Source organism: Carassius gibelio, chromosome A18 (genome assembly GCF_023724105.1).
Source record: "Carassius gibelio isolate Cgi1373 ecotype wild population from Czech Republic chromosome A18, carGib1.2-hapl.c, whole genome shotgun sequence".
Lineage (NCBI taxonomy): Eukaryota > Metazoa > Chordata > Actinopteri > Cypriniformes > Cyprinidae > Carassius > Carassius gibelio.
The window spans coordinates 25997621-26023791 of NC_068388.1; the positions used below are offsets into that span (position 1 = coordinate 25997621).

Below are 26171 nucleotides of genomic sequence, written 5' to 3' on the forward strand. Positions count from 1 at the left end.
GCTAATAGCAACTCTTCTGAGTTTTATTATTTGCACATGAATACACTCTGAATAACTGATGAATGGCTGTGTGAAGGGATGAAACTCTTTATGTAATTCCCCATCGTGCATTTGGCTGCTGCTGAAATTGTGTCTTCATACTCATCACCTTTATGTTGAGTTTCCTCAAAAAGAGAAATGACCGTATAATGACAGCGGATAGACACTGTAACTCACACAAACATCATAACACATCAGAATATCACTTTCATGTTTTTAAACAAAACTTTGGGTCAAATATGGACAGACCACACTTTTGGGTTAAAAATGTAAATGTAAACATTTAACCCAAAGGTTGCATTAGTCCATGTTTGACCCAAAGTTGGGTTAAAACATCCCAGCATTCTTTTAGAGTGTAAGATGAAAAGACAAAAATTCTGTCATCATTTACTCTCCCTGATGTGGATCCGAACCCTTACGACTTACTTGCCTAAGTAGAAATATATATATAATATTTATATAACATATAATATATAATATTAGCTTTATATTTTCCTCTTCAACCTGAAAACCTGTAAAGTTCAACAAAAGTCATGCAATTAAATAATTAATTTCACCATATTGTACGCATCAGCTCCAACAGAGGTTAATATTTTCAGAATGTTGTTTCTATTATTATTATTATTATTATTATTATTTGTGACCTTTTCCTTTAAATAATGCACATTTTTATGAGTAAACAGACATCCGGAAAGCGGCAGGTGGAACTGGAGCTAAAATTATTGCAGATGTAACTATTTTTAAATCCAGATTTCTTTGCATCTCTTCAGCTGCACACACAATGTTTTTGGAGCCTGTCACACTCTCAGAAGAAAAAAAAAATAGAGAGAGAGAGAGAAAGGTACAAAAGCTGTCACTGGGGCGATACATTTTTTTTTAAAGGTACACTTTTGTTCCTTTTAGGTACCAATGTGGACTGTTTAGGTACAGAGGTGTGACTGGTACTACCCCAGTTAGAGCGTTTGTACCTTTTTTTTTGTTTTGTTTTTTTGAGAGTGCATACGTTTAGATTGTCTATAGAAGAAAACGTGCTGATTTCAGTCCCGTGATTGTTATGTCATTATTTGCTCATCCTCGTGCCATTCCTGCCTCATTACTGTTGTGTGTAGGACAGCGTCCCGAGCCCATGTACAGATCCACAGTATCTCTATAACCCTCCATCAGACGTCACTCCTCTTATTGCTGTTTTCTCTCCCTGCCCATTGTGAACAGCTGTAATCACAGTCTAAACAGACCGGAGGAAATGAAATGGCCTGTTGTTGGCATCTCGTCTGCCGTGCCGTGGACCGGAACGCTTTAATTAGGGCCGGACTGCTCAAGCGCCGCTGAAAATAAGGCACAAGTAAACGTTATCTCCCTCTCTTCTCTTCACTTTCTGTTTGTGCATGAATATGAATTCGGACTGAGAGCTGTTGACTGAAAACCCTGCATGCTAACACACAATGCCATATTTACTCATTTCTATCAGGATATAATCATGCACATTTCTCCTGTTGCATTATTTCTTTAGTCAGTAGGCAACAAGGAAACAGTCAATTCAAACGGACAGGTTACAGAGGACCATTAATGAATCTTAAATCTGTGTCCTTTCATATTCTCTTTAGGATTATGAATTCAAAGCAAAAGCTATATTAATTAGTATGAACACAAGCTGCCAAAAGCAATGCACACATGTCGCTAGTGTTCGCCATCAGCGTCTCATTCTTTGCACTGATTGGCTGGATTCGTTTGCTTTGCGTTTGCTGCAGTACACACACCTCTCCTTGCATTTATTAATAATATTGCATGTGCCAGCTGTATTTCCCAATTATAGGATCTAGCATGAAAACATCTATGCTCATAGCTGACAATGCAAATGAAGATGTTAAAATTTAGACGAGGCATTAAGTAAATCTGATTAGTTTGAATGTTTGATTTAAAACAGTGATGCAATACTTGACACCATAAACCAGAAACAGAACTATTGTTTGCAATTTGCATGACTCATAGTTGCTCGCCAACATAAATATTAAATGCATCAAGCAACAAAATATCACCAAATAATGATGGTGATTACTAGCAAGGAGAGATGTTTGTAAGTGTTGTGGTTCATGGAAGTGTCAGTTCAGCATTAGTATCAGAGCACATGATGATCCTGAAGAGCACTGCATCTAGGATTAAAGAAGAAGCACATCTCTGAAAGAGACCGAACTCTTCACCTTAAGAGAGACCAGACAGCCAGGAGTTCAGCTGCTATTTTTATACATAGAGCATCTCATAAAGCTGCTCATGTGCTGCTGCTTCAGTTCAGTCGTACTCACCTCAGCTTGTTTTATTGCTTGCTTGCTCTTTTCATAAAAAAAAAAAAAAAAAAAAAAGGTTATGAAAAAAGTGAGAAGTGATTTGGTGCCTCAAGCATGAAACATTTCAATTGAAAAATAATTATGTATGGGTCAAGGGACATGATTAAATGTGTTATTTATTTATTTATTTTTTGCATTATTATTATACTAAAAATACAAAATAAAAAAAAGATTAAAACTTTATAAAAAATAAAAAGGTTAATTACATTTATTGAATTATATTATTATTATACATAAAAAAGAAAATCATTACATTAAAAATATAGATATTATTTAGCATTGTATAATTATTGTATTAAAAATAAAAATGTAAGATTTTGATTGACAGCCTCACAATAAAAAAATAAATACAAATAATAATAATTATAATAATAAAAACTGCACTAATTTGAGTCTTCTCACAGGCTGAAATGTTTGCATCACTTATTCTTGAAACCGCTGCCCTCATGTGACTGCCTTCACATTGAGAAAGGTCTTGTGCTTTGACATCAGTTCTTCTCATCTCCAAAATAATTCTTCAGAATGGAAATGGAAATAGAAAAGCCAAGGCTGAAGCATCTCTGGACATTAGCTCTCTAAATAAACATAGACAGCTTCTTCAAGTTGAGCTGATTAGTTCTGATCACTCTGAAACTCAAACAGAGTTTTCCGGCTGTTTTAAATTAATTGCATTTAAATGAAGGCTTTATTTTGCCCTTGACCCACAGACATTATACGCAGAACTACTGGAGAAAACTTCTCTTTAATCCACTGACATTTGCTCGTGCTCAGAGGTAAAGAAAACACAGATGTTACTGGTGTTCCTGTGGCTCAGTGGTAGAACACTGCATTATCAGCGCAGAAGGTTGTGGGTTCAATTCCCACGAAACACACATACCGGTAAAAAAATGACCTGTGTAGACTAAATGCATTGTAAGTTGTTTTCGATAAGTGTCTGGTAAATGTTAATATAAAATATAAGTAGAATTTATTTCATATAAATGCTGTTCTTTGGAACTTTCTGTTCATCTGTGAATCCTGAAGATTAAAATGTATTTACAGAAATATTGTGCAGCTCAACTGTTTTCAACATTGATAATAATCAGAAATGTTTCTTGAGCAGCAAATCATCATATTTTCATGATTTCTGAAGATCATGTGACTAGTGGTATAATAATCTGGAAATCTGACATGCATTCCTGTTCAGAAATTCATGGAAACTTGTAGGAGTGAAAACCATTTTAATTTATACATGTGCAAAAGACAGGCACAGCATGTTTGCAATAAGGCCTCCAATTATTTTGACAGATTTGGAATTCCAATATGTTTCCCTGGAGCACAAGACCAGTCTAAAGAATCTGGGGTGTATCTGTAGAAACAGCCAAAAATACATTGTAAGGGTCAAAATTATAGATTTTTCTTTTATGCCAAAAATCATTAGGATATTAAGCAAAGATCATGTTCCATGAAGATATTTAGTAAATTTCCTACCGTAAATATATCAAAACCTCATTTTTGATTAGTAATATGCATTGCTAAGAATTTGAATATCCTCAGATTCCAGATTTTCAAATAGTTGTATCTCGGCCAAATATTGTCCGATCCTAATAAACCACACATCAATGGAGAGATTATTTATTCAGCTTTCAGATTATGTATAAATCTCATTTTCTAAAAATTGAAACACTAAAGACTGGTTTCATGGTCCATGGTCACATACTGTATGCGCAATATTCAAAGTACTTGACAACATCATAAAAAAACTGGATTTCTAAAACACAATGTGTGATGAGTTGCAGCTGGCTGTGTTTGAGTCGACGGACGTGAGACGGGACGCTGGGAGTTTGACAAGAGACGGGCAGGTGTTGGAGATCAGCGGGTCAGTCGTGTAACGTGTAGTCAGTCAGTCATCATACGCTTTCCCTCATGCACCCGGGAATCACATGATACATCAACATGTAAAGTTTTACTATCCGTGCGTGAAATCCCTTCATGTTTGAATCCCTTCTGAAATCAAGCTGAATCGGACAGATGTTTCCTTCTCATATCAATCACTGATGGTCCAGCCTCGACCTGAAACACACACACACACACACACACACACACACACACACAATGTCAGTCAGCTTAACACAGTACACACATTAATTAAATAAATAAGAAAGGGCGGAGGGAGAGTAAGCTAGTGTTAGAGGCCTTTTTTTTTTTTTTTTGCTTTTCTGCTGTAGACAGAATACTAAAGAAAATATTTTTTACATTTATGTAAGAAAACAAGCATTTAGTAGATGAACCGAATGCAAGTCTAAAAGGGGCACTTTTTAAAGAATATAATTAGAATAGAGAGTGCTAGAGATAGAGGGTCAAATGAATATTGATGAGATTGATGTTTTAGTCGATTCTTGAAGATGGGGCTCAGATTGACTCCCAAGCCTTAAGTCTGTTCATCGTATCAATTATGTCTCCTCTGAACTTAGCGTTATTATTGTTACATTGTGTATACACACACACACACACACACACACACACACACACACGCACACACACACACACACGCACACACGCACACACACGCACACACACACACACACACACTAGTATAGTGTGTAGTAATATAGTTCCTAACCATATCAACTATTCATTTTCCGTCTGTCTTAGTACCTGATGTAACTACAGAAGAGTCGAGTTTTAAATAGGAAAAATATCTAAACCCTTTGGTCACTTTTGAGCGAGATGCTAACGGTCTAATCAGATTCAATGATCTATGCTCAGCTAAGCTAAAGTGCCACCACCAGACCCGGAGATCCGCTGAATAGATACAAATATAGTAAAAGTTAACTGTTTAACTACAGGGGAGTTGGAAAATTAGCCTATTTAAAAAAAAAGTGTAGTGTTGCTTTAAGAGCACATGTCCTGTATATATATTGAGTCTACTCATGTCATTTTAATTTCTTGTGGTGATGAGACTCTTTTAACGGACTGTTGCACGGCTGGCAGCTCTAGATGGCTTTCATTAGGCACCAGTGTTCCCATCTCATCCAATCAGCAGCCCCTAAACCATTACAGCAGGTGAGTCCAAACTTTTAATGCACTGAGCTGCACTTGATTCCCCACGGAGCGTTTCCCTGCTGCTAATGCGGCCCGAGGAATGGCTCGAAACGCACCATTAAACCTGCCAGAGAATTAACTTGGACAGAACTTCATTATGTCACACACAAGGCCCTGCGACCGTAAGATCTGAGCAAAACCAATATCGCTGGCTGGAGAAGTGAGTTGGTTGGTTTAGATACATAATTAGAGTCAATCGGCCTTGGACCTGTGGTGTGTGTTGAGATTCAGCAAACAGATGAATGATTTTCAGTCTCGTGGGTGCTGGGTTAAACGTAATAAACCAACTGGTTGGGTTAAAATAACCCAGCATTGGGTTCGTCCCTTTTTGACCCAGCACTGGGTTGCCAAAATAAAAACTGCTGGGTTGAAAACAACCCAACTTGGGTTAGAGTGCAGTATATCAGAGATACTGAAATAACATTGTTCCACAACAATCTTTATGAAACATTACATATTTCATTCCCTTGACGTAATGTCTGCAAGCACGAATACATGTTTCTAAAGAGATGCAGAGCTGAACGGTGCAAAACAGAGAATACAGAGCAGTCTGTTCAGGTCAGACGGGATTCATTTCGGGAGTCATTTGGTTCCCTGAATCTCTCCTCTTTAACTGAGAGAGCCGTGCTGCTTGTTTTGAGAGTGATTAGATTCGATCTGATGGCAGGCAAAGGGAAAATCCTGAGTGATGTTCATGCATGAGGAGATTCTAGGCCGTCCTGCATCTCAAACAGTGGACCATGCCGCTATGACTGGCAGCTCATGGCTTCAGATCCCAGGGAATGCACGGACTGGATGCATTCAAGTCATTCTGCATAAAAGTGTGTGCTAAATTCATTTATTTAACAATGTCATTCAAAATAATAATAATAATAATAATAATAATAACCAAAAAAAAGAGAGTTATGCTGACTACAGATAAATACAGTGACAGTACAAAACATTTGTCTAATTTTGCAGATGTTGGTACCTGAAAGCAATGTACTTCTATTAATTCAAGCTAAAAATAAAATAAAACTTTTCCATTACAGATAATATAAATACATATTACATAAATATTTACATTATATTAAAATGTATATTAGATGGATAATTATTATTAATTTACAATATATTTATATTACACTAGAGTTCTTATATAATTAATATACTGTTAAAGTTTTTTTTTTGAATTAGACTATTTTTCACTCTAATTTTAATTTTAAGTTGGTCGTTTTGCTGTGTGTTTGTAACTATTTTATTTTATTTTTTTATGTCACGTTTTAGATTAATTAGTTTTAGTTATTTTATTACTTTATTATTTGTATTATTTTATAACTAAACAAAAAAATAAGTTTATTTATTTATTATTATTTTCTTATTTTTTTAATTGCAGTTAATATTTATTTTACTTAAAGTAATGAACTTATGTTAGTTTCTGTTTTAGTTAATTTCATGTCTTAGTTTATTATTAAAATTACTTTTTTTTTCTTCAGTACACTGCATGAAATCACAGAATGAGCAGCGATGCTCAAATGCGAGAGAGAGAGAGAGAGAGAGAGCGAGAGAGAAACAGAGAGAGAGAGAGCGAGAGAGAGCGAGAGAGAGAGAGAGAGAGTGCACTAGCTCTGAAAACTCTCTCCAGCTCCCAGCTCCAGTCTCCCAGACCTGCAGAAGCTCCTGTAATCTATCACACAAATCAACACAACACAACATTTCCACAGCAGAACCCACACGTCTCCGTCTGCAAATGAACCAGGCAGACTGCAAAGGTCTAAACAGATGCGACAAATAACGAAAAGCATTGATCAGACGGTATATGAAGCTCTGAGTTAGTGGGCCGCTCTTCTCCTTCACCCCGACCGTCACGCAGTTTCATTTCTGCATTAAAAGAAGTGCAATCTCAAATAAACATCCGTACACAATGCAAAGGCAGCGATAAGAGTGGAAGACGCCTCCGTTCTGCCCGGATTCATGCTGACAGACAGTTTCATTTGCAGCCCGGACACTAATTTCCTGCGTGTTTTGAGCTCAGAAACACTGGTGAGACGCTCTCGCTGCATTCATCCCTTCCTTCATTTGCATTGAAATGGGAATGCCATATTTCATTCCTGTCCCTGGTACACTTATACTTATTTATATATTTACAGTCTAGTGAACATGTTCCCTCTGTTGCAGTGTAAATGATAGCTGTGATGATGACGATAATATGGGATGTGGTTTGCACAATTAACTTGCTGAAGCATCACTTTACAACATGCATTGCCTCCAGAGCAGCAAAACTGGCTCGCTTTTGAAATCAGCGGGAAAAGTGTTACTCATTTAAGTCTGAATGTCAAAGCCAGAGTGAATACGACACTCATTCGATCCTCATCACTAAGCATTTCATCCTCAAGGACTAGAATATGAAACATGAAATCCTTTCAAAAAGGAACATCTACAGTTAAATTCTTCGTGGGATGAAATCACACATGCAGTGGTTTTATGGCTGTATTGTTGGTCACAGTAGACGATCAACGGCTAATCCTGATAACAAATTAAAAGTACAATATGATTTATTCGAATGTGTCAAGATTAGCAGTGCATGAATCATTTCTGTGGGCAAACACAAAAGCAAAATCCCAAGTAAGATCAACCTCTCCATCGTTCAAAAACATTTAAGAGCAACATAAATAAAAGTGCTCTATAATTACACTCTAAGTCTTCTGAATGATATGATAACGTCATACACACCTTTAAGCAATTATTTAATGAAGACGGCAACTTGATAATTTCATGAGAATCAAATCACATGTTTGAGAACAAATCATTCAAGTTGCCTTTTCCCACCAAATCTGCTACAGTTTTGAAAACTCCATTTATGTCCAAATTGTTTTAAGAATAAAGACTTAAATTTTGGTCTTTAACCCCTTTGCGTGCAAACATCGCTGACGGCCCCAGTTTATTATTGTTTCACTTTCACAGCACATTAAACATCACTGTCTTACTTCATCTGGACAAACTGTGCATCAATGGAAAGTTTAAAGACTCAAGCTTCGATATTTGACCAATATTTTGATAAAACATTGTTGCAGTGACAGATATTTAGTGATTTATGTCAGGAGTGCAAAATAATAAATCCGTATTATGCCACATTTTGAATAGAAATTCACAACTCACTCATATTCAGTCACGTCAAGAGCGGTTTATTTGTGTTCACATAGACTCACTGAACAGCGTCAATAAGGATTTACAGACCAAAGATGCATATCTGCGGAGATATATGGATATATTTACTGATGTTTACTTCATATTTCTTCAGACAGAATCGTCATTTCTATTCATTTTCCACGGATTTACGCGATCAGATGATAAACAGCCTCTCCCAGCGATCTGTGTGTGCGTGCAGTAGTCACAGCTCGTGCGGTGTGTGACTCAGACTCTGATTGGGTCTTTCAAACGTCAATCTTAGAGTTTCATATCTGGACACCGCCCCATCGTGTCACATGCTTCCTGCACACTTCCTGGTAGTTATCTGGCCAAAACAACACTGAAACACCTCTGTACACACAAAATATCCGAATAATAAACCCGCGATTACGATAGTAAAGCTTGGTATGAGAATTTCTTGAGATCTGGGGCAGGCACGTGCACAGGTAGGGCTCAACCTGTGCAGAGCACATGCCCTTTTTGCCCTTACACTCCGAAGTGCCCTTTTTTTGGTGGTGTTTTTTTTTTTTTTTTTTTCAATGCTATCGGTCACCCTTTACGTCTGTCTGTCTGTTTTACAAATATTTAGCAAATGAAAGTTCTTAAACGAGCTTGTGTAAATCTTATTCGATCCTCAAGCGGTCAGTAAGCTGATAACTCCGCCCCCTCTATATTAATTTAATCAACTGAAGTTCCACAGCAGCCGCACAGTAGACAACAGCTGAGCTGAACAAAGTTTTGCGAAGGGTAAATAAATATCTTGTTGTTTGAATAAGTACTACTAAACACTATGTCTATTAAGGCTCATATATTATTTATTTGATGTCTGACTGACTCACTGACTGAGACATGGGACGTCGCCTGAGAGAGAAGGCTAGCATTTGCCATCTAGTCATAGCCAATACATAGCCAACACTTACATAGCCTGTGCATACAGTAGCATTTCATTTTTTATAAAATGCGATTTTGGCCAAATGCATTTTACCACAGGAAAAACTGAGCGCTCCGTCTATATAGCTACAAAAACTATTTTCTAACCTGTAGTTAGATGAAAATGTAATGTGATGCTGGCAGCGGCAGGCGCCGTCGCCGTTTTAATGAAGGACAAAAAATAAATAAATAACATTTGAACGCATTCGCTGGTCAAAAACTATATATTGATAAGTAATACAACAGCATATAATTTGTTTTTACCATCGGAAAATCATAACAGGTGCACCCCCGCGCTGTTTCGTACTGGAACTTACACAAAGCGACGAGTGATCCTCGTCAGCTAGATAACATATATTTCTAAGAAATGTCTTCTTTGATTTATGATTGCTGATACACTTAATTTATTAACATTTATGCTAATCATGTTATGGTATACTATATAGTGTAATATGTTTACAATTTTAAATAACTGTTTTCTATTTGAATATATTTTAAAATGTAATTTATTTTTGTGATCAAAGCTGAATTTTCAGCATCATTACATCAGTACTCTTCAGTGTCACGTGATCCTTCATAAATGCTTTTCACTGCAACTGTACTTTTCACACTATTTTTATTTATTTTTTCATTGCTGGCTTATTTTATTTTAGTAGGCGGATACATGTTGGATATGTTATAGTAACGGTATGGCTATAGTTTCTTATAATCTGGAATTAAGTTGGACATAATTACTTAAATTATATTTCAAAAAAGTTTGTCAAAAATACTTGACTCATTGCTCACCTTCCCCTGTTCTCAATGTCATTCATAATAATGTTAATCAAATAATACAAATTAGCTAATAAAACCAAAGAGAATAGCTAAAAAAGAGAATATATATAATTGATATAAAAAATGGAGGGGGTGCCCTTTTTCAGTTTCAGCACATGCCCCTCAAAAGGTCTGCGCACGGCCCTGATCTGGGGCGTTTTTATAAAAAAAATCGAAAATGTACATCGGAAATGCTAACTTGTGCAGCGATGAAAAAGGCTACAAATAACATATTTTTACAACAGTAAACGACCAAATTCCACCCCTGATCGCTAAAGGAAGTTATTATAAACACTCGATCGGGGTTTAAAGTGAGTTTTGAGTAAAAGTGTACTAATAATTTCATAAATTGTCAGATGTAGCTTGATGCTAAAGTTAGCACCAATGCTAATAATAGCAGGTGCTTTTCTTCTTCATAATGCATTTTTGTCTCAATAATTCACGTAAGGTCGTAAGAAAATGTTTTGTTGTATTTTTATAGTAAGACTTTTGATAAATAAGGGCTAAATGCAAAGAGAGACTGAAGTGAGATCGCTGCTTTGTTGCTTTGTAAAGCCTGAAAAACCACAATCAAGGCTAATAAAGGTGGAATAAAAACAAAAGAATAATGATAAAAGAATAATGCGGATAATGTGTCATACTTGGCGGAGGTGTGAAAGAACCGTTTGGTGAGAACAATACAATCATGATTCGGGCAGTTTTCAACAGTGAAACATACACAAAGAGCACAGCAGTGTTTACATGTGAGATCTTACAGAGATGACAAGGGCCATAAATCAATCTGATTAGCCTTCTCTAAAAACACACATGACATGGCCTTAGAAAATATTTCATAAAATTCACAGTTTTACAGATTCGATTATGAAATTTTTTATGAAGTCTTGGAAGACTTGTGGCCTTAGCTACACTGTGTTTTCAAACTCATTTCCTACATCAACATTTTTTTAAATACATTTAAAACATATATTTTTAATATTTTTATTTTTGTTTTTATGTTTGAGCTTATATATCTCTATTATCATAACAGTCTGAGTGATTCTGATTCCTGAACAGTAAACTTTAAAGTGTCAGCTTTGTGAACAAAGGTTGATTATGTATCTAGTCAGAAAGAATCATAAGCAGAAACCTTTTTATTTTGGGTATGTAATTTCGGTCTCCATGCCAAAAAAGGGGGGTTACTAGTAAGGGGTTAAACTACTTTTGTGATACTTTAATGGTACTTTTATGTCTTTTATGAAGCTTAAATGTTCATTCCAGGGGTATTTTTCTTTAATCTATATCTAAATTATAAATAATAAAACTAAAATAAATAAATACATTTTTAAAACTACCAGTTGGCTGCTAAGGCAACAAATTCAAAAAATGAAAACTTAAAATGTTATAAAAATCATAGACATTTAAATAATAATAATAACAACAACAACATGCAACAAAGTCACTAAAACAAACTAAATAAATAAAAATCTAATTAAAATCTAATTAAAAATGTAATGTAAAAACTTTTTTTTTTTAATATCTATTCTAAAATAGCATTGGTTCATTCACTCATTCAAGCTTCAAAAAACATGCAAATGTATGATAAAATGTATATATACGACTTTTTGAAGCCATGTGATAACTTTGTGTCCAGATTTGTAAAGAACAACAACTTATGATCATGTTATGGTGCTTTTAAGAAGCTTGAAGTGTTTATTCCAAGGATTTTTACGGGTAACTAAAACTAAATAATACATAATAAAAATAAAATGCACATGAACTTAAAAAAAACAAAAAAAACAAAAAAAAAAACAAACGTATTACATTTATTTCAGTTATTTGCCAAGGAAACATTTCATACAACAGGCTGAAGAGCTGAAATATATAATACTAAATAAACAAAAATAAAAAAATGAAACTTAGAACTTAAAGGGGGGGGGGGGGGGGTGAAATGGTTTTCACTCAATATCCTGTTAATCTTGAGTACCTATAGAGTAGTACTGCATCCTTCATTACTCCAAAAAGTCTTTCGTTTTATTATATTCATAAGAGAAAGATAGTCTGTACCGATTTTTCCCAGAAAAACACGACCGACTGGAGGCGTGACGAGTGGGCGGAGCTAAAGAATCACGAGCGCCAGTAGGCTTTTGCGTTGAGAGCGTTTGGAAGCTGTGACATTACCGTGAGGAAAAAACCATCATCCAAAACAAACTATGGCTTACAGTCAGATTCAGCCGTTTATTCATGATCCAGAATCAGATCCAGAGGCTGAAACTGAACGAGAGCAGCAGCAGCAACGACTCGCTCCGAGCGGGGCTCGAACCCGGGTCTCTGATGGGAGGCGGACGCACTAACAAGGAGGCAGAGATATTTGAAGCAGTTTTACTCACCGCCTGCGGTTCCAACACACGATCGTGACCCTTTTTCGTTGGGACTGCATTATCCTTAAGAAATAAACGATGCGCAAATCCGTCGTCAAATTGGGCCTTGTTTGTAAAACAAGCATCTTCGAAATGCAGGGAACAAACACAAACACTTGCACAACTCTGTTGATGCTCTGTAAAAATAAACTCCATCCACTGGTCCCTTAATGCTGTTTCTCTTTTGGTAATATGTGCAGGGTTGTCTTGCCCTGGCAACCAAAAACACACTTCTTTTGTGACATTTGGCGACGCTCTCGCTCTGATCAGTGAAGTCTGTTGTGCTCTCAGTGCTCTGCTATACGGGAGCGTGCGCTCTTCCGGCAGAAGTGCCTCAGGACCCATAGAAGGAAATTCAGCTCCATCTAACGTCACACAGAGCCATACTCGAAAAAAACTTTCTGAAACTTGTGACAAACCGGAAGGAGTATTTTGGGAACTTAATTTTTTAAACTTTGTCTATGTTTAGCATGAGAATCCAACTCTTTAACAGTGTAAAAAACTCATTATGCATGAAATAGCATTTCACCCCCACTTTAATAAAAGCTACACATATTAAAAGATGATTAAAATGACAAAAAAATAGTAACATTTTAAATAAAACTTTGAAATTAAAATAAAAAGAAACTATAAAAATAAAATCTAAAACTGTATTTTGCAGTTGTGACGGTGCAGTTTCCATTTGATTTGACGGAGGTCAAACGATATTGAGATGAAGTAGAATAAATGATAACAAAACTCATTTTTGGCTGAATAAATATTTTAGCCCTGAGTAAATAAATGTAATCAACACAGCTGCCATCTTAAATTACAAAAGGAGGCAAATTATTTCTGAAAATACGGCTCAACCAAGGGCTACGACAAATGTAAAAATGTTTTTAAAAAAATTAAAAAGGCAGCTGTCGTTGAGTGGAGCTGTGAGCTGTCGAACAGTTTGGGCTTCTGACTCTCAGTCTGTTAGTATGTTTTCATATTTAAAGGATTTGCCACTGATAATTCAGATGTGAGTTTTGAGCAGTGTAGAGTAGAGCTTGTTGTTTGTTGTTTCTCTGATCACAAACGCAGACATGGTTTTATGTTTATGCAGCGCGATATGCAATGCAACGCATAAAAACACAGTATAAGTCATTTATAATCAGTAATTATGTCCCCACTGGATGAAACAAATGCTTCATTTGTAATGTGTTTTATTGGTTTTGTCTTGCCGTGCCGGGACATGCATCACATAATGATAAGTTTCATAACAATTTCAGAATGATGAGCCGTGTAAAAATCGACGCGTTTCAGAAGGCTGGGCATAGAGGAGAAACAATAATGTAAAGTATGAGGAGAATAACGTGTTTTTATAACCTTAAACCACAAACACATTTCATTACAATGGTAATTGCAACTTTCACAGTTTTGAGTTATTTTTCTTCTCACGGTTATGAGTTTATATCTCACTATTTGGACTTTGTTTCTTGAAATTGAGATTTTTTTCTGCATGGAATATAAAATTAAGGTAATTGCAACTTTTAATGCACAATTATGACACATAATTATGCATTAAAATTATGAACACTTCTGTTCTCGCAATTCTTGTAATTTAGACTTTTTTTCTCAGAATTGCGAGATAAACTCAGAAACTCAGATTTGAGATACATCTGACAATTCTTAAGCCCCTTTCACACTGCACGTTGGTCCCGGAAAACTGCCGGATCGCCTCCTGTGCGAACACAAACACGTCCCGGGATCGATTCCAGAATCAATGATGGGATGGGGACCTAGTAACATTGCCGGGTTCAGTCCCAGAACGAGCTCGGTGTGAACAAAAGCCAGAACTAATTACGTAAAGGGTACGACTCTTTTACTGGGTGTTGAAGGCAGATCAACGTTTGTGCAAACTGTAATGAAGCAGAGATCAGTTAGTTCCTCACTATCCATGCTGAAGTTGAACATGTTTACCAGCTAAAATGAAAGTTAACATCCCTAGCGCTTTCAAAACGTAGATTACATATCAAATCCTGATCCTCAGTACGGGACCTTTACGGGTTGTGTGTGAACACACGCACATATTCCGTCCGGGTAATCACTGACAGTGTGAAAGGGGCAAAATCTAGCAACCCGGGACACATTACCCGTGTACTTTCCAGAATTGCAGAGTGAAAGTGGCTTTAGTTTATATCTAACAATTGTTTTTTTTTTTTCTCTTCTTTTTTCTTTTTCTCAGAATTGCAAGTTTTTCTATGAATTCTGAGATTGTTTTGTTTCTGCCACTGAATAAAACGTAAAAAATGGTAATTGCAACTTTTCTTCTCAGAGTTGCAAGTTTATACATTATTGAGTTCTATGCATGCAATTGCAATTAAAATTTAGATTAAAAAAAAGTTGACATACAATCTTCCATATAGCTTCAGTGACAACAGTGCACAAAGAGTCACCGGTTTCAATCTGTCAAAAAAGCACATTATAAATATGAATCAGAATCAACTTGATGTTTAGCCGAGAGTACCTGCTCTGACTTTAACTTTTATTAAACTGAGTACAAGAGTAAACACAGGTTTATTTAGCACTACCAAATGACTTGCACCTAAGCAAATGAATTAGACAGGAAGTTTAATAAATCATGCAACAACTAAAACATTCAGGCCAGATTCCAGCAGGGACTGATGGGAAGAGCAGCGCTTCACAGGAGAGAAATGTGTGCGTTCATGTGAAGGAAACGATGGTTTAACAGACAAGCAGAAGACGACGCTCCCGTCGGACCGGACTGGAGATCTAGTGTGTGTGTGTGAGAGACGCTTTAACAGACAAAGATGCTCTGTAGGGACAGTATGTGTGTGAGATATTTAGTGTTTCTGACAGAGACGGCCTGAGGCTCAGAGCTGCTGACCATTTCACGGACACAGACCGAATGATGGGGGAAAACAAGCCATCCAGCCTTACAAGAGCTCACGAGCCAAGCACACTTCAGCCCAAAATCACACATTTGAATTAGCATATTTTTTCTTTAAAGACTTTTAGATTTTTTGCCTTTTTGCAATAATTTTTAAATGACATTTAAGAACATTTTCCCCAAAAATCGTCATCACAGTAATGCATCCATTTACTTTTAATGATTTCCATAATCCTCAGTATTCTTAATGGTGATTCTCATTAAATTCTCGTTATTTTGAAGCAACAAAATTTTTTATTTATTTAAATAGCATGTATTAAAGGCAGCACAACAAACATGACCAAGATGTAAAAATACTTTCATTTAAAAAGCATTGCATTGTCAAAGTGAGGTTTTGTCGTTGTTGTTGTTGTTGTTGTTGTTAACACAGTAACAATAACACAGCTTTCTGTGACAACATGCCCCAACAGCAATACAGAGGAGAATCTATCATAGCATTATAGCATTTCGAGTTTAATCAGTAAAACAATAGCTTTTGGTTCAAATCCTGCTTCATTCTTTAGTTGACCCTTGCTTCAATGCATATTAATTGCATTCACTCATTCATATGATAGCAAAATATGATCATGCAATTACAAAGTGACTAATAAAATTAAGAAGATTTTTCTTTTTGGAAACCTTTTAAATGACAATTAAGCATTTTCCGCTAAAATCATCATTACAGTAATGCATCAATATTACTTGATTATTATTAACAGTGAGTTTTCATTTATTGCTTAACTGTAAATTATTATTATTATTTTTTTATTTTCCTGGTAATGACAATAGTAATATTGGTTTAAAGCAATGCCACTATTAGATGAGAACATCATTTGAACTCAATTGATCTATTGCTGAAAATATCACTTTTTTCTTAATTGATGCATTTTATAACATTTAGACTGTTTCCTGTGTTAATGGGTGTAAGTTGCTTATCTGTATTTTTTGTTAAAGTGCTATATAAACAAACACAGGTATGAATTTGAGTATTTGTGTGTATAGAAACTCTAAAGCGAACCTATGGTGATCTGCACGAGAAGACAGCCGCTAAACTAGCTGCTGCGTGTGTCACGCCTGGCATTGTGGGTAATCTATGGCTCTAAATTGGCCCCTAAGGCTGGTGATGTGATTGAGGCTGGGATGAGTGCAGGAGTGTTCATTAGCGCTCATTGATCTCCTCTCTCTGTCGCTGTCCCTCCTCTGGGCTCCGTGTCTCAACAGACATTAATAATGCAGGAACAATAAAGCAACAGCTTCCAGTTCTGGTTTCGTGAACTTTTTGGTGCGACTCCATTTTCACTTACGAGACAGGTGTACATTTTGTGATCTGTGCATCCAGCCGTGTGGAAAACGTCAGGGTTTGATACCAGAAGTGGCTTCTGAAATACTAGTTTACACTCAAGACGGCGACATGGCTTACATTTAACTGTGATTAAAATAAGTCATTTTGCTCTCGATGTTGTCTTTAAGTCAAAAGGTCAAACTGTTGACCGTCAGCTTGATACACTAAGTGAACTCCTGTTTCTCGAAGGGAAGCCCTAGAGTTGACTCCCTGATTGCTTTCGGTCCACATTAAGAATGGATTATGCATCATGTAGGTCTCGTCTTCTCCCTCATTAGGTCACTCACGTCTCTGAACGTCTCTGAACGTCTCTTCCTCCAGTGTTTCCCAGCACGGTCCTCCTCAGACGCTCATAGAAACACTCTCTTCTCTCTCTTTACTGTAAACCTCCGTCCAGAAGAGCCTCGTTCTCTCCTTCACTCTTCAGCACTGGCAGCTCTATGGACAGCCTGCCATGACCTGAGATATTTTTAGGGTGACAGCAAATGGTTAAGGGAATATATAGGATGGGAATTAAATCAATATTTTAGTGCACTACTTAAGGTGTGGGCGGGCGAGCCATTATCTGCCACTAATTGCCGCTATCGGCTGTGTCTGTTGAAAGGCATCGCTCTGACAGCCATTAAGTTTCATATGAAGTCCTGAAGCGCTGGGCTGAACATCATTTCTCTCTCACAGCGGAAACGGAGAACACTACAGTACCAGTGCCATGGGATCTGCTTATTTTTAGATACGCATAACCAGAAACACACACACACTGCTCACACCATTTACTGTTGCCAACACATTCCTGAAAACAGATATAATGGGACCACGATTAGACCACAAATGTCATGACAATGTCCAAAACATGAAGAATGAAGAGAGGAAGGCATCAAGCCATGCCCAGATTGAATGCTTTTATAACATCCTGTTGACAAAGAATTAATCTGGATGATTTTGTATTTGCTTAATTAATTAATTATTACTCTTAGGTCTAGAATATTCAAGGAAATGCTTAATTTTTAGAAAACTAACAAACTCTCATAATGGTAAATTCAGTAATCATTAACTTTTTATTTAACACATTAAACATTATTTGTTTAATGTGTAATATATATATATATATATATATATATATATATATATATATATATATATATATATACACAAACATACTTGCTATTTTTATCATCTTTTTCTTTTTTCTAATTTTAAATGGGTTTTTAAGCAGGAAAATGTATAAAGCTGCTTTAATATTTAAATAAATAAATTGCTTCCTCATTAGTGGTTCATCAAATGTGTTCATCAAAAAGTTTGGGAACCCCTGGTCTATTATAACTTTATAAAAAACTCTAAAACATCTCTAAATAATAAATGTCTCGGTAACACTTTATAATAACTGCATGCTATTAATCATTAGTTAAGCATTAGGAAACAGTTAATTCATCATTTATAAAGCATTAATAGACATTTATAAGCGGTTTATAAATACAGATATAAATGCTTTATACCTGATTTAAAAGCATATCTATAATGTATTTAATTATTGTTTTTTCATACTTTGTTAATGATCAATTTATCATTTCTAAATTAAGTATAGCATTATTTACACATCAGTTATTAAGGAGTTGTCAGTGGTTCATAAGATCACTTAGAAATTGTAAGTAAATGATTAATAAACTATTTGAATGTGCATTCATACATCTTTTTATTCAGACATATAGTAATAGTTCCTTATAGTGTTAATAAATGGTTTATTAACATGTATTTCTACTGTAATTCAGGGTTTATTCAGGTAGTTATTAAACATATGTAGTTGTTAGTTAACTATTTTTGTGAGCTCATCTAAAGTGAGGACTATTTATGCCTTGTAAAGCTTTTACAAATGAGATTTAAAGGCTGTTAATATTTCTATGTTCTGTATCACTGTGTTGTGTTTGTTTCCGTTTTTTGTTTAGTAGATAACTTAGCCTTTAAATATCCTTTATAAATGCTTTACAAGGCATAAGTAGTCCTCACTTTAGATGAGTTTACATAAATAGTTAACTGACCACTACTAAATGCTTTATAACTACCTCAATTTACTACATTTCTTTTGATCTTATGAATCACTGGCAACTCCTAAATAACTGGTTTGTAAATAATGCTATACTTCATTGAGAAATGATAAATTGATCATGAATAAAGTATGAAAACACAATTATTAAACACTTTTAAATCAAGAATAAAGCATTTATATCTGTACTTAAACTGCTTATTACTGTCTATTAATGCTTTATAAATTATGAATTATCTGTTTACTAATGCTTAATTAATGATTAATAGTGTGCAGTCATTATAAAGTGTTACCCATGAGGAAATTAATTTATGTATACACACTCTGTCCAAAATAAAAGACACATGCATTAATACATGCATTAATAAGAAAATATCAGTATCTGAATATCAAAGAGGCAGAAGAGGAAAATCTCCTGTGATACTGTATCACAAGTGAAATCAGATCTTCTGCATGCTGCATTATGGTAAACGTTTTAGAAAGAATTGATCACCACCGATGCAGCTGATGATGACCGGGATGCAAATGCAGTGAAAGTTTCAGTCTATGGTCATCAAAAAGCCAAAACTGAGTAAATGACTTGAGATTAAAAAAGAGGGCTTGAGGAAATGCTTGGACCACTGCATTACTTGTCTTGAAAATTGCAAGGCTATTTCAGTAAAGGCTCTGGGTGTGTGCGACTGCAATTACATCTCTCTTTCTCCTCCTCATCCTCTCGGTCTCCCTTCTTCCAATCATCATCTGTTTTCTGAACTGCTAGAGGGAGCTGGTTGTTTTTTAGATTAGACTTTGATGTATTTCTTAGACTCACGGTGCTTGGCAATAAAGATCTCTCTGCTATGTTTGGAACAGCGTACGATCACGCTTCCTAATGTAGGCCTGTTTCACGCTGTGTAAAGCATAAAGAGGTGTCTTCCTGGCGCTCGTATTAACAGCTTACAGTATTCACACTATCTGTGATATGCATATTTCAGATGCCACACACACAAACACACTTTCATTCCTTCCGACGATTAAACGGTTACTTGTAGATTACCGTTCGAGTAAACTAATAGGTATTTTGAACATAATTGTGATCACCCTTCATGTAAATGTAATTCCACGATAAAATATAAGAAACACACATTTCTGATAATCATCAATGTTGAGAACAATTGCTCTGCCCAATATTTTTGTGGAAACCGTGATACATTCAGGATTCACAGATAAATAGAAAGTTCATAAGAGCATTTATCGTTTTCACATTATAAATGTCTTTACTGTTACTTTTAAACAAATTAATGCGTCCTTGATGAATAAAAGTATTTTTTTTCTTACCCCAAGCTTTTGAATAGTAGTGCATCACGATTTCTACAAAAAAATACGAAGCAGTACAACTTTCTGCATCATTGATAATAATGTTTCTTGAGATGCAAATCAGTATATACAAGGAAATATATAGCAATGCACTTGAATTTGTACTTTTTATATACTAATTTTGCAAACTAATTTAGTGTCTAGGATTAAAGGATGATTTTTGTTTTTTCAGTTATTGATCTTTGTAAGTTTTCACCATAGATCTCCACTCGTCTTGCTTTGTGACCTTTCCACGGTTTCCCAGTAAGTACCTTCAATCTATCAGCTGAATGATTTACAGTGTTCTGCCTGGGCTGAATCAGAGTCCCATGAGTTCCATCCGTCCATCTGTCTATCATTCTATCTGTCCGTCCTACACCTGTCTGTCTTATCATTCTGCACTGTAGGAAAAAAAAAAAAAAAAAACATAACTGACATTTACGGTAAAATACCGGCAGCTGTGGTTGCCAGAACTTCACTGTTAAAATATGGTAGCAACATTTTAGGTTTTACAGACTTAACTTAAATTCACAATAAAATACTGGTTTCACTAACTGATCTAATGTTAATAAACCAACATACTGAAGTACTAATATCTGTTTTGAACCATTGTAATGCACTAATAACCACCAAAACTGGTGGTGATGAGAAAGTAACATGATGAATCAAAGCTCATCACTAAAAGCTCTTCCACAAGCTCAGAAGGATATATATATATATATCTGTCTTTCATTCTATCTGTCCATCCGTTCACCTGTTTGTCTTATCATTCTGTCCGTCCATCCTCTGTCCATCATTCTGTCTGTCTGTCAGTCCATCTATCCATCTGTCTATCATTCTATCTGTCTATCTGTCCTCCATCCATCTGTCTATCATTCTATCTGTCTATCAGTCCATGTCTATAAGTAGTTCTATTCTCCTGTCTTCCTGTTCATCCATCTATTATTTTATCTGCCCGTCCGTCCACCCATCCATCTGTCCTTCTGTCAATCATTCTGTCATTCTATCTGTCTATCCTTCTGTCCATCTGTCTATCATTCTATCTGTCCTTCTGTCCGCCCCTTCATCTATCTATCATTTTATCTGTCTTTCCGTCATCCCGTCCATCTGTCAGTCATTCTGTCTGTCTGTCTGTCCATCCATCCAGCTATCTGTCATTTTATATGTCCATCTGTCTGCTTGTCTGTCTATCTGTTCGTCTATCTGTCCATCCTCCTATCTGTCTGTCCATCTGTCAATCTATCATTCTATTCGTCTATCTGTCCATCCACCCATCTGTCTGTCATTCTCATTGTAAGTATATTTATGTTTCAGTTACTTTTGGCACACATGCATGTTTTTGTCATAATATGCAAGTTATGAAAATATATTTATATAAAAATGTTACAATTGCCCCAGGCCCGCTATGGTTCAAAGGAGGCTGTGTGTGTTTCTGATAGGGAGTCCTCAGATTGAAGGGTACAGAAGAAGAAAAAAGGCAATATTGCATTTTCTTTGGGGGCTGCATTCATCTTTATTCTGCAGTATGAGTGAAGATTGTATTGCATCTCTGAATTTAAATAGGGTAAAAGACAACCAGAGAATGACTGAGATTACATAGAAGAAATACTGTTGACTTAAATGAGAGAATGAGAATGAGACCAAATCTGTTTTTAAAGCTGTAACATGATACTTAATGTAGGACTTGCCATCATACAGTGTTCTTGTGATGTTGAAGAAGTTATAAAAGAGCACATTTTGAAAATATTTTGAAATACAGTTATTGTTAAACTCAAAGAGGTAGTTGAGTCAACTAGAAATCGTGTCTATGGAGGATCTCGCAGCTAAAATGACTAAAAAGAGCTCAACCTTCATCGAGTCGCAGCCATGATGCTATCGTGCAAAAAAAAAAAAAAATGCAGCACTGTGAAAAAAAGAAATGTAGACATGATGCACCTGGAAAGCATCACAAAAGCTTTCCATCTAGAGTCTGTAGAGGGTGTTCTCACAGGATCATCTGAAAACTGGAGAGCTGTTGCGCTCGCTGCTCGACTGATAACTGATAACAGCTCTCAGCCATGTGTGTCAGGTCCCCGCTACAATAGCACTGACATTCACTAATGTTTGCAAACAAGCGGAAACCCAATGTGCCTGTGGCTTCCTCTATTTGTGTTTTGATAAGTGATAGAACGACTAGGGCCGACTCAAGGCGTACAGCACATGTATCTAATCTGCTCCCGATTAGACGTCAGTCTGAGACGGCTTGAGGGCCAAACACAGATACAGTAAAGTCAGCACTTTTAAAATCAACATTAAATCAAAATGAATGCATTCTACTTTCTAATGCACATCCCTGCTTTTATTGTGCACAATTAATCAGTGCAAATTATTCTAATTGCTGTAATCTAATCTCTCTGACATTTTATCTCTTATAAATTAGATCTGCTTTAAAAAATAAATAAATAAATAAATAAATGTGAATACAAGCAAATTATTTAAAAATGTTCAAAGAACTTTATTATCCTAAAAACTTTTCCAACTATTTACATAAGTTACACTAATAAAAGTGTTTCTTTCTTTTCTTTTCTTTTTTAATACAAATTAAATTTGAGTTGTTCTGACATATTTTAATTTGGTGGAGCAAATTAAAGAACAATTGGTTTAATAAATTAAACAAACTTGGCTGGATGATGTTAAAATTAAAACACTAAAAATCAATGTCAAATGAGTTAGAAATTTCCATACATCTTTAAATTAAATGTATAATTATTTATATAAATATGAGTATGAAAATATTACTCCTAATGTAAATGGAATACATAAACCTCATTTAAAACTGATTTAATTCTGGGTATATCTACTGTTGTGTCTATCTTTGCACAGTATATATCTAGTCTAGTATATACTGTATATATACAGATTCCATCTATGTACTGTACAGGATATAATAAGCAATACTTTAATTTCCAGCTATGATACCCCAGTAATGTTAGGAAAGTATAAAACTTCTCTGAGAAACACAACAGAAGTATAAAACATGAAAAGAAAATGAAAATATTGAGACAAAGACAGTCTTCATGCTTATGAAACTATGCACTGCTAGAAACACCTTTTTTTAAAAAAAAACATTATTAACAGGAATATTTGCAATAGCTGCACTTTATTTGCTACTGTTGACAGGTTAACTAACCCTCTAAACTAAGGTTGCCTATAATCTGCTATCTGACAGCATATGCAATGAGTTAGCATTGTTTTTCACTTACCAAATCATTTATATTAGAATAGAGATCAGCATGTCCTCATGTAGCACTGGGGTTATACGGCCCCCACAACAATAACAACATAATAATTTAGACACTTTGTCTCGTTTTGAGGCAATTTCCTACAAAACACTGCATGATTTTTAAACTGTTGTCCTGCTGTCTTGCTGCCCACATCCTTTTCTGAAAATGTGTTTCACTGTCCAGTAACTGACCTATTAAAAAATAGTAAATGGCTCCTTTCAGGCTTCACTCCTTTGTATTGAATACTGCAGTTTTTAGTTGCTCCTAAAAATGAGCCATCTGGATAACTTTGTAATAAAAAATAAAAACTACAAGACCTATTTCAAATCTCCCCTTTATAGGCAAGATCATTGAGAATGTTGTTTTCAATCAGCACAACAAATTCCTAAACTCTAATGGCTACTTGGACAATGTCCCATCTGTTTTTTTTGTTCAGATCACAGCACAGTGATGGCACTCGTAAACACAAAATGTCATTTGCCTAAATTCATTCAAGAATCTTATCAAAGCTGGTTTATATTTGATCTTCTTGCTGCTTTTTTCACCGACAACCATAATATGCAACTAGACAGCCTGGGAAACTGGACAAGACTCTCTAAGATGATCCTCAGCTGATTTAGGGGTTATTACATATAAACAGGCAATTATGAATCTAAATGGACCACTATGTGGAGACCCACAGGGCTCGATCCTTGGACCTCTCCTGTTTTAAAAAAAAATATTTGGTCCATTATTTATCATATGAAGAACATATTAATTATGCATGGAAACAAGCTTTAGAAAAGTTAATTCATACACTCTTTACCAGCAGGGCCACCTGTACACAACTCATCAACAATATTCCCCTAAAAAAAAAGACCATTAGATAGCTGCAGCTCATTCTAATGGAATAAAAAAAAGGTTCATCGCTATATCTACATATTTCCCCCCAAATAAAGATTTGTATATTTTTTCTAAGTACAGTTTCATGAAAGATACAAGTGGCTGATTTTATTAGATCTTCATGCTGCTTTTGACATTGTAAACCACAATATGGATCAGGACTGACTGGAAAAACTGGATATGACTGTCTGAGATGGTCCTCGTCTCATTTAAGTCATATTTAGGGGATAAAACATTTAAACAGGCAATTATGAATCTAAATGCACATCTATAATGTGGAGACCCCCAGAGCTCGATACTTGGACCGTTCTTGTTATTAAAAATCTAAGTTTAAGCTGTCACATCAGATCAATAACTAAATTAGCCTTTTATCATATCAAAAATATGTTAATTCTGCAAAGCAAACATGAAAAATGTATTCACATATTTACCAACAGCACAGACACCACTGTAAATCCTCACTAGAAAAAAAGACTATTCCTTTATTCATCTACATAATTTCCCCCGAATAAAGATTCATTCTTATATGATGCACAACAAAGACTCCTTAACAACCAAACCGCTCTTGCAGGTCAAGAACATCTAATTTCTATGAATCTGACCCACAGTTCTCAGAAGAACAGCAGAGGAGGATGATGTTATGAAACTAGGGAAGCCCTCAGGCCTTTTACGAGAGTTCATGATGCAATTTCCAAAAATAGCCTAGTGCAAACAAACACAGATCTGGAAACAAAGCAGTGCAGGTTGCCTTGGGCACACTGGACATCACCAGGGGCACTGGGTCAGTCTTCCTCCTCAGCACAGTGAACAACAAAACAGAGACTGTTGTGTTGAGTTTAGAAAACACCATCTAGTCGTGATGATAATGTTAATGCAATATTCCAAATCTCAGCAAACCTGGTTACTTTAAATATTATATACATATCTACTTAATTTTCTGTGATATAAACAATATTTGTGATTTTGTCAGAACACAAACTAATGTCCCTAGACATTAAAAACGCTATGCCAATTTCTCACGAGTGATGGATTAGCTTATTCTTTACACTGTAATTAAGAAGTGAGAGTGGCAGTTAAATATAGTGTGACTTGTTGATGCCAGAGTGTCAGTCTGCCTCCTACATGTCTGGGAAAGCAACCTATGCTGTTTAATTTCCTTGTCTTAGCAACAGGCTGTTCTCTCCCTGTTCTCTCTAACTCCCACTCTTTTTCAAATAGATTTTTTCCTGCAACCCTGTCCCTATACGTTTGCACCTGTGTCAGACTTTGTAATGATTCAAAGGGCTGGTGATTAGCAGTAATCAGGCTTAGCATGGTAGGGCAGAGGAGAGTCCACCGGGCCACTTTAATGACTTGACACTGAAATGAATTTGTCATGGCAACCAGTGACCTGGTGGATATCATTTGTAGCAGAATGTCAAGACTATGGGAACTTCGGAACATCCTTCACAGCATAAAGATAATGACGCTTTATTAAAATGGAGAAAGCTGTAGAGCATGCTGCTCGAAAACACTTGTCACAGACAGGATTGTGTGCCATTCAGAATTGAACTTAAAATGGCATTTAATCACAGATCTACTTCCTGAATTTCAATTGAGGCAGCAGGATACAGAATTGAGAATTT

The 26171-nt window shown here is 35.7% G+C and overlaps 1 protein-coding gene across 2 annotated transcripts in view; it reads right to left on the reverse strand.

The window, feature by feature from the left end:
• Positions 1-3581: 3581 nt before the first annotated feature.
• Positions 3582-26171, reverse strand: part of cd276 (CD276 molecule) — a 77591-nt gene continuing 55001 nt past the window's right edge. For both annotated transcript variants that reach the window (XM_052530816.1, XM_052530814.1), the window contains one exon: positions 3582-4433. The gene's annotated coding sequence lies outside the window, so the exon portion shown is untranslated. The remainder of the gene's footprint in view (positions 4434-26171) is intronic.